Below are 10,684 nucleotides of genomic sequence, written 5' to 3' on the forward strand. Positions count from 1 at the left end.
TCCAGAGACAGGGCACAATGCTGCATCCTGCTTCGCATGGACAATATTTCCGCAGTGAGGTATATCAACAAACTAGGGGGGACAAAGTCCAAGATGCTAGCGGAAAGAGCCAAGGACTTCTGGCATTTCTGCCTGAGCAAGAATATAGCTGTCAGGGCAGAATATCTTCCGGGGACGAGGAATACCGTGGCTGATTTGGAACCCTCGCTATCTTGTAGACTCCAGCGACCGGAGACTACACAAATCTGTTTTCAGCAAGTTGCAGCACAGATGGGCACCGATGCATACAGATCTGTTTGCCTCCAGACTGAATGCTCACCTGCAGAACTACTTCAGTTGGAGACTAGATCCAGAGGCATTGGGTATGGATGCGTTCCTACAGCCGTGGGGGCTACACGTGCACTATGCATTTCCCCCCGTTCGCGATGATAGCCAGAACAGAGCGAAGGTGCGAAGGGACAAGGCAGAGTTAGTCATAGTAACTCCGGAATGGAGTTCTCAAGCTTGGTTTCCGATTTGGATGGAAATTTCCACGGATTTCCCTCAGAGGATATCTCCCTGCAAGGATCTCCTCTTGGATCCAGCAGGAGCGCCACACCCTCCGATCATGAATCGGAGTCTGACACTACTGGCCTGCAGAATTTCAGGCGAAGGTGGCACTTGCCGGGAATTTCAGAGGAAGCTGCAGTGCTCATCGAAGTATCATGGGCTCCCTCGACGGTCAGGAGCTATAATTCCGCTTGGCGGGCCTGGGAACTTTGGTGTACGGCGAGGGGTATTTCTCCCGTTTCAGCCCCTATAGCTCACGTCATAAACTTCCTGGCGTCTTTGAGTTCGGATGGGAAAGCATTTAGAACGATAGGGGTTTATAGGTCAGCCATTTCAGCGGGATACAATCTGGTGGAAGGTGCGCCAGCAGGGGAGCACCAAGCAGTGATAAGACTTCTCAAAGGCATTAAATTAAGCAGGCCTCTGCTGCCTAGGTACTCTGTTCTATGGAACGTTACGAAAGTGTTACGTTTGCTAGAGCAATGGCCAGGTAACAAATTTCTGTCAGAGAAGCAATTGTCCGGGAAATTAGCTACGCTGCTATGTTTGGCTTTGTGCAGACCTATTTCAGATGTAAGAGCTCTAGAGATAGACCGGAAGATTTTCTATCCGGAAGGTATAGCTTTCAACGTGGCGCAGCGTACTAAATCCAATTCTAAGATAATTACTCACCCGTATTTTCCAGGTAACGCCAAGCTATGAGTAGCGCAATGCATAAAGACATATGAGGTGGTTACAGCCAGGGTGAGACCTGTAGGAGTGACTCAGCTGCTTATTGCGTGTTGGAATTCTTTCAGACCAGTAGCCACAGCGACCATAGCGAGATGGGTGAAGGAAGTCATGGAATTAGCGGGAATAGACACATCAGTGTTTGGAGCTCATTCAGTCAGAGGGGCTATGGCTTCCGGTGCTTTTGCAGCAGGAGTTCCGCTGCAGGAGATCATGAAAGCCGCAGACTGGGCCAGTGATTCTGTATTCAGGACCTTCTGCTTTAAGCCAGTAACTATTATTGCAGCAGTAGTGATGCAAAGCTTTGAACAAGCATAATGCTCGCCTCCGGTCTTGTAATAGAATACAGATTGCCCATGCGATAAGCGCAGGAAGTCTTGATTCTATTAAAGACACAGAAGCAAGCATTATCCCACCCTGTAAGAAGGGGAAATGGGGAGATTCTATTGTACTGTGTTATTAACACTGATTTCCTTGTGAGATCCTTCCCGACCCTAATGTTGATGACCTTCTCTTTGTTTTAGGAGAAGAGCAGAATAATAGCAGGGATTGAGGAAGAGATCAGAGTCTACACTTCAAGGAGTAGCAGAGAGATCAGAGTGTTTGGAAGTTAGATCTGTTTAATATGGCAAGAACAGCGAGGGAGAAAGAAAAAAGAAGAGGAAAGGACCTAGGAGCCCAGGGGTTTATCATGGAGAAAGGATTGTGATTGGCGGACAGAAGGGAGGCTAGGGACTACAGAGCCTCTAAGACTCCTGGGACTGAGAGTTTCTATGCGTTCATGTTTTGATTTATTTTTCTTTTTTAAGCCTATTGGGCACATGTTCTTAACAAAAAAAAACTGTTTAAAGAGTAAGTTTTGGAATGCTGTTGAGCGGTAATAAAAGGAGAGAAAGCATAATGCTCGCCTCTGTGTCTTTAATAGAATCAAGACTTCCTGCATTTATCGCATGGTCAATCTGTATTATCCAGGCCACCTTCTGAGGGGGCTTCAATTGTCAAGAAATAAGTGAAGAAAAGTGTAGCAGCACAGCTGATAACTGACTGAAAATAGCATCACAGGCGTATCACCATTTTACATGAGAAAACGAGTAGCCCAAATAGGATTATTCCAACAATGGATAAAGAAAACTGAAGGTCCAGCAGATAAGATCCTAATGGAAGCAGAAGGAAGAGTGAAATAAACTCAACTGAGAAGAAAAATACATAATTCAAGGAAGGCAGTTAAAAGACAAGACATCCATCAAGGTAGGGCCGCTTCTGGTAACGTGAAGAGCGCTCTAAATTCAGAAAATACAAAAAAGCTAAATATTCTTTATTATGGCGCTCTTCCGAACGCTCCGACCTCCACACTGAATTCTTATGTCCTCTATCACGCTGGGGCAGCATGCATGCGGCCAAAGGGGTTAACTACTTGAATTGCCCTTTTGCCTGTTGGTTCTCGTGGTAACAAGATGGCCACTGTTTGCTGTGCACCTTAGTAGGAGGTTTTGAGTCCTCCTCTCTCACATTACCTGCATGCCTATTGTCCTGGAAGCTTCACATATTGGCCTATTGAGGATCGGCAGTCTTTAGCCGGCCCCCTCTCCAAAGGCCCTGTTATGTTCCCCTTTCAACTGGCTGGGTTTGTGGGACCTCTCCTATGCCCCCCCGCCTCCACATGGAGGCTTATGAGAACTCTGCACGCTCAGGACACCTAAAATCAATGGAGCTTCTAACATTTTTCTGAAGGTTAGTTCCCTCAACTAACTTCAGCGACCCTCCACCTCCACACCTGTGACTGTCCCACCTCCCACTCGCTGCATTGTGTTCTCACTTTGCACTGCCAACATCGAATTTAGTTGTGCCCAGTTGCTGCATTGTGTTCACCTTGTCCTGCCAAAATCAAATTTAGCTGTGTCTAGTTGCTGCATACGTTTCACACTTTGCCCTGCCAAAATCGAATTTAGCTGTGCCCAGTTGCTGCATGTGTTTTTCACGTTGACCTGCCAAATTCTAATTTAGCTTTGCCTAGTGGCTGCTCAGCGCCTTGATTAGCTGTGTGCGCAACTCTGTCTACACGCTTCACTTGTGCCCCCCACCCCCTTCCTCTGTGTGCATAAGTACCTCAGACTGGTTAGTATCCCCCTCCACTGCAGCCAACCATGGCGATATCCATCTCTCCCATCTTCCCCAACTGCTTCACCATCTCCCATCTGTCTCCCATCACTAAATCTGGCTGTAAGAAACTTAAGGACATTCTGGCCTCCAACCCAGACCTTCCTATTGCAGACACCTATGTCACAGCTTCCGCCAGAGAGACACTCAATGACATTCTCTTCTTTGTTAAGGCACCTGACCTATGGACTCGCTACATGGTTGGTCGTCTTTCTCTCTCCCGTCCCCTCTTCTCCCATTAATGGTGGCACTCGCTGGGAGGTTCTCCTTGACCTCTTCCCCATTTCCAGTCATCATTAATGTCTATTTCAATGGAACCCTCATGGTTCAGGGTCCCCAACACAACTTCCTCTTTGACAGACTCCTCCCTCGCCTTTCTAACATCACCTCTCCCTCCAGCCAAGCTCCCTTGCCCTCTGTGCCTTCCTCCTCCTTTGCACTGGCCCCCTTGCCCACTGCGATGTCCTCCTCCCCTGTACGGGCATCCTCACCTTGCCGAACTGAACCGGATCCCTTGTCAGTCTTGGTTCTTTCACCATCCCCCCCACTATTCCTATGGGCCTCCTGCCACCCTCGAGTGGGACCACTGTCCCCTGTGAGAAAGATCTTCAAATATGGCAAGCTACTCCCACATTGCCACTCTCCACACTCACTCTGCCGTCAAACATTAATCTGACATCTGCAACCTCCTCAAACTCATGGATCTTGATGTGCTCGCCATCATGGAAACATGGTTCAAGGAAAGCTCAGTCACAAGCTTGGACACACTCCTCCCTGAAGGCTAGAAAATCCTCTCACCGCCCAGGCCTCAAGACAGGCGGGGAGTGGCGCTCATCTTCCCAGAATGGATACCTGCGTCCATCATCCCCACTCAGGCCTACTCCTCCTTCGAGTGCTTAGTTTGCAGACTCTCACTGTCCCCTAAATCTTCTCTCATTGTGGCCACCTTCCATCGGCCACCAGGACAATTCACTCTCTTCCTCTCAGAACGGGCCGACATGGCCTCCTCTCTACTCTCGTCCTCTCAACTCCTCCTGATGTGTGATCTTAACATCCATCGCAAATCCTCAGGTCCTTTCCACAACCTTTGCGACTCCCTCTTCCTCTCTACCCTACCCCCTGGCGCACACCACAGGGCACACTTTGGATGCTCATCTCTAATGACATCCCTCTCACTATCTCTCGCTCTTGGACTGACCACTCATCTCTCAACTCACCTGAAGCGTTCCTCTCCTCTTGCAGGGGCACACTCTGCACGGCCACTCGGCTTCAAAGTCACAAATGAAAAAAGTAACAGTGGCTGCCTTTGCCCCTGCCTACTCTCCTCCTCCCAGCTGACTCCCACCCTCACACAGCCCTCGCTAACCTCAATCTTTCTATCTCCAACACTCTTGCCGTCACGAAGGCCCAAATGAAGCCTTCCAAAAGGTGCAAATCTTGGTACAGCTCCGATCTTCCTACCCTTAAATGCAAATCTAGGGCAGCTGAGTGGAAATGGAATTAGTCAGGCCAACCACCTAGCCGCCGCCTCCTTCAAAGGCAAAAAGAAAGGTCTATATTCAAGCATGCAATCTCCGCGACATCAAGCAACACGGCCAAACTTTTCCAAGTCTGTAAGGAACTGGCCACTCCTACAGCACTTTCTTCTTCTATCACACCCACCCAGGACCTTTGCTCAGGCCTGGCTGCACATTTCATCACAAAAACCCAAGACATCCTTTCCTCCCTCTCTCTCTTCCACACCACACACACACCCCAACACCAGAGTCTCCCTTGGCCCCTTCTCCACCCTCTCTCTTCTCTCTCACCAGTCCCACCCGATGAGGCCTCTAGACAAGTCCAGTCTGTGAAGGCTTCATCCAAACAGGTCGACCCCTGCCTCTCCAAAACCATTAACAACATTATTGACTCCCTCGTCCCAGTCTTGGCAGATCTCTGCAACCTCTCCTCTTCCACTGGAATTTTCCCAACTGCTCTTAAGCTCTCCCTTGTGCACCCTCTGCTCAAGAAACCCTCTGCCAATCCATCCTTTCTGGCAAGCTACCACCCTCTCTCTATCACTCCTTTCCTTGGCAAGCTCCTGAGGAAGTTGGCCATCTCTCAGCTGACCCTCCACATGTAATCTTTGGTTGCTTCCACGACCATCAGTCTAGCTTTAGAGCATCCAGAGGCATGGAAACTGATCTGAACACCTGTGAAGACCTGCTCTCAGACTTGACACTAACATTCCCTCTGTACTCATTCTCCTTGACCTCTCCTCTGCTTTTGACATGGTTAACCACAACATCCTGATTGCATGTCTATGTGACACACTGGGAATCACAGGTCAGGCTCTGACGTGGTTAATCTCTTTTCTCTCCAACCGCCCATCCCAGGTGGAACTTTGAGCCTTTCTATAGACTCTCGCTCTCTCAACCTGTGGCATTCCCCAAGGATCTAACCTATCCCTAAGGTTCTTCAACGTCTATATGGCTACCTTGGCACGTGTGATTGCCACTTCACCTCTAACTTTCAGTGCTATGCAGACGACATGCAACTATCTTTCAGGCTACCCTCAGCCATCTCCTCCTCCATGTTCATATCGGACTGTGTCTGCTATTCAATCATGGTGTGCTGCAAACAACCTCTGCCTCAAAGCCAGAGCTAGGACTGCCAACTCTTCTTGCCTCATTGTACCACGATTTAAATTAACTAAATCAGGGGGTAGAAGTTTCCCAGTCATGGCACTGCAAACCTGGAACTCACACCCGTTCACACTTAGCACAGATCAAACCTACCCTAGCTTTAGACGCAACATACAGAAATGGCTCCGAACAAATGACTCACACCCCAGGACCCAACCCTAAGAACAATGCGCTTAGCTTACCACCTTTTCTTAGCATCTATACTAATTACCTGAATGACTATCTTGCTGTTGCCTTCTATGTACCTTCACCCCGATGCTCTCCTTACCTTGACTACCATGCAACTTATGTATCTGTAATTATTGTAACTCCCATATACTTGTAATCTTATATTGCTCTCCTTACATTTACTTGTAACCTTATGTACCCCCAACACTGCAACTGCACCATTGTAACTGTAATCTATGTAACCTAAGCCTAATGCCTACATGTAATGCCTGCGCCCTGTTACCTTCGGGTTTGGTGCGCCATATAAATAAACAGACTGAGATTGTTCGCATTGGGACCCCCTTCTCCCGCTTTCCCTCTGTCCTCCCTTAGCCCTGCGCCCACACCCACCTGCGAGGCTAAAAGCCTTGGGGTCATCTTCGACTCCACTCTCTCACATTTCGGAAACCTCTAAAAAGTCTATCAACTACACCTCCTCAGAGGTACTCTAGCTTTTCTCACTCCCCCCCCTCCAACAGCCATCTGACTCCAGAGCCCTGGTTCTCTCTAGGCTGAACTACTGCAACAGCCTCTTCCTCAACTGCCCTGCTTCCACCCTGCCCCCTCATCCAGAACAGAAACATGAGACTTAACCTAGGGACCGCATCTCTCTGGTGCTGAAATCCCTTCTCTGGATCTCAGTGGCTGCAAGAATCAAGTTCAAGACCCTCTGCATTGTCCACAAGGCTTTCTGGGGCCTGGGACCTACCTACCTAAATACTGTCGCTCACGAGCCCTCCGCTCATCTACCTCCAACCTTCTGCAAGTGAGCTGGTTCTCCAAGCAGAGATTTGGAGGGTGATCCTTATCCTCAGCAGGTCCCACTCTCTGGAATAGCCTCCCTGCTGCCCTCCGTCTTGAGCCTGATCTTCTAAGTTCTGGAAACTCCTCAAACCCTCCCTCGTCTCCTCTTCCTTTTCTCTCCTTCGACCCTGCTTACCCAGCTCTCTGCTCTTTCGCTCTCTTCCTCACAGCTTGCCGACTGGTGTACCTCAGAGTCTCACAGGCCCCAGGCACCCCCACCAGACCTCTATCGCACTTGCCTCAGTGCCCTACACCCCACCCACCTTCATTGCACTTAAGAAATAACCCAAGAGAGTGGCTCTCTCTGCACTTACCCCAGTCTCCACTGACCAGATGCACTTGGACCTCCCCCTCCTTGTGACTGTCTGTACACTTACGTGATCTGAAAGCATCATACCTGTAGATCGCCTGTCCGTTCTCCCTCGTCTTCATCCCCTAATTGCACTGGTAAAACTGCAGAATCTCCGTCAGACCCGTTTGCTGGGTCTTAACTTTAAATGCATTATATGCACTTACTCTGCCTGTGAAGACTTATCGCCTCAGAATTTCAAGGGCTTTGAGCGACTTTATTTTCCCCTGTTCCCATCCTCCTTGAGGGCTTTGAAACAATTGCCTGTGTATAGGCGATTTATAAATAAACAATACAATCAAGGAGATTGGGTAAAGATCTGCAATCCTCATACGAACAGATGGACAATGGCCCGCATTACAACTTTGCCGGTCCGGAAACAACGGTGCCGGTAAGCTTACCGGCACTGTTGTTTCTGGACAGGCAAAGTAGGCAAAGCAGGAACAGCACCCACCCGTATGCTTTCATGGAAGCACTGGTACCATTATTAATGGTGCTTTCATGGTCCCCATTCCCGTTGAGTCCTATGGGACCTCACACTTACTGCTGCCTGACTTACCGGACTGCCGGGGCTGTAATGCCCTGGTGTTTCCGGGAAGTCAGGCGGTGGTAAATCACAAGTCCGGCAGCAGCCTGCCGGTTTTACCGGCACGGCTACCGCCAGACTCATAATGAGGCCCAATGTCTTGATACAGTGCTGCCCATTCATGCGTGGAAAGTACATGACTGCTATATTCAAATATCAAATGGAGCAGGGACAGAGTTGCACTCGACAGTCTAAAACAAAGGGAAAAGCTCAAGAAGGGGAAAAGATAATAGGACAGAGGAAGAAGAAGAACAGGAGGAGAGAAGAGTCAGTCACAAGAAGAAAGGCAGCAAACCCCATCACAAGAGAAGATCCAAGAGGGACCTGTGAGACACTTAGAGAGCATTTTAAGACACCAGAAAGAGTAAGAACAAAAAATGAAAAGATTCTTCCAGTGGGGACACAGAGTAATACCACCACCAGAAAAAGTACAAAGGACTTTATAATGAACTCAACTTTCTGTTCTTTACAAATAAAGGGATAATGTAGCGCATAGCAGCATCACAGAGAGACAGTGAGGGTACGACAGGTGAGATCACACTAAGCTAAGCAGAAACTCCAACCAGAGCGTTCGGAAAAAGCAGTGTGTCTGCATATGGGTTTATTATAGTGTGCGGTCTCCACGCTATAGTCGAGTAGCAAGTTCCATAGGAAACCTGAAAAGTGAATTGCTAATATCTTTTGACACATACAACGCATTTGGCAGAAAATTGGAATGTAATTTTGAGAGCTTGAAGATTTATTTAAATAAAAGTTCTTTCTAAGAGAAAAATGAATATACAGCCGTGCCGCAGGCCATGGCTGCTGGGCCCAAAAGAGAGGAGGAATATATGCAGTGGCCACAGCCAAATGCCAATGCTACTGGGCCAGTACCGTTTTAAAATATAGATTGAGCATGGCCAAAAGCTGCACTCAGCTAGTGGGTTCTAAAGAAATTGAAAGTGGCCACAGACAAAGGACGCAGTCAATGTACGTAACAGCGCCTAGATGCCCACAGGCTTTGCACAGTACTATAAAAGTTCAATAAATAAAAGTATAGTGGAATATACAGTGGACACAGCGAATGCTGGATCAAATATATATATTTTTTTAAAACATGATATTACAAAACCCTGGAAATCTACGCAAATAAAATCTTTAAAGTTAGTTACATTTACCAGATTTATTTTAACAAAACCCCTTTAAATTAAGCAGATGTGAGAAAGCATGACCGGCTTAACTCAGCGCATTCCCATTGCAAAGCCCATGAGCGCATACATATTATAAGAGAAGGACTTCCAATGCCATACCAATTGGCATTTTGGTGGGACATAACATTTTGGAGGACACCTACAGGAACGTGCAAGTTAAGCCGGTCACGACTTTCCACATCCGCTGAATTCATTGTTGCGATAAATCTGGTCAACTTAACAAAACTTTAATGTTGACACACACTAGGTTTGAGTGATAATATATTTTATCAGAGTAGTTTAATTGTGTGGACTCCACAATACATGTCCTGTGGCTTTTTACAGGTTGATTTAACACAAACCTGAATGCTCTACTGTCTGCGCATTAATGGCATTCTATGTACGTAGGTTTGATCAAAAAAGCCCAGTGCCTTCCACCCCCAGTGTGCAGTGGCATGCAACAAGAGGGTGTAAAGTGACTTTATTTGCCCATTGATTTTCATTGGAATGAGCCGTACTTATGAAGTTCCCAAAAAAGTTTTCCAAAAAAATGGGACTATAGCAAGAAAGCAAACACGGACTCTCCCGCTCAGAGCAGGCTATGGTAGGGTCACCTAGCCACCCCTGAGCACTGCAGGCCCCACCCCGGGGCTCTTGGTCTCTCCCTCTTGGTGCATTGCCGCCCTTCCCACCCTCCAGGTCCCGGGCACCGCGGAGGGAGGAGGGGGGTGCGGGGCCCGGTTGCTCCCCTTCCAGGCCCCAGCCCGCTCCGTGGCAGGCGCCGCCGGCGGGGCGTCAGTACCTGTGCGCGCGCGGCCGCCGGCCGGTGTCTGCGCAGCTCCGGCGGGGCGGCGGCGGCGGAGAGGCAGCAGCTGTTCCTGGAGCGGCTGAGGGGGGCGGGGCTCGGTGACGTCACCGCGGGGCCAGCGTGGCGTCCCGAGCGCCGGCGCGCGCGCGCGAACACCTCCCTCCACGTCACGCTGGAATTCCGTGACGCCGACCCCACCTTCCTGGCGCTTCCCAGTAGGCGGGCGAGTGTTCGGGAAAAGGGGCGGTGCCTGCTTGGGAGGAGCTCGCGCCCTGACAGTTAGGTGACAGTTGGAAATGACTCTTTGAGTTTCTCCTTGAAGAAAAGCTGAGGGGCCACGGTTTGTGGGAAAATGCTGACCTTGGACAACACTATGCAGGCTGCGTCAGACTTTGTGTATGTTGGTTTCCATGGGATGAACACTGGGTGGAGTTCAAGCAACCGTCCCAGCTAAAAACCGCGGCCTTCAGGTCTGAGGTGTAGACTAAGACCCTAGTGCTCCCCTCCAAAGGCATGTGGCTGTGTGGGAAGAGCTGCGACAAAGCACTCCTCCTGCATAAGAGTGAGACCGAGACAGCGAGAGTCATGCGGGTGTTATGGCACAGGCGCTTGTCATCATCGGATAATGTTCAGGGGTGCACT

At 49.1% G+C, this 10,684-nt stretch overlaps 1 protein-coding gene across 4 annotated transcripts in view; it reads right to left on the bottom strand.

Moving 5' to 3' along the window:
- Positions 1-10,147, bottom strand: part of LPP (LIM domain containing preferred translocation partner in lipoma) — a 1,982,563-nt gene extending 1,972,416 nt beyond the window's left edge. For 3 of the 4 annotated variants that reach the window (XM_069617468.1, XM_069617472.1, XM_069617467.1), the window contains exon 1: positions 10,037-10,146. The gene's annotated coding sequence lies outside the window, so the exon portion shown is untranslated. Of the gene's footprint in view, positions 1-10,036 lie in introns of all 4 variants that reach the window. The other variant, XM_069617470.1, reaches the window with a different exon arrangement.
- Between the last annotated feature and the right edge of the window lie 537 nt (positions 10,148-10,684).

Source organism: Ambystoma mexicanum, chromosome 10, assembly GCF_040938575.1.
Source record: "Ambystoma mexicanum isolate Mex_15411 chromosome 10, UKY_AmexF1_1, whole genome shotgun sequence".
Classification (NCBI taxonomy): Eukaryota; Metazoa; Chordata; class Amphibia; order Caudata; family Ambystomatidae; genus Ambystoma; species Ambystoma mexicanum.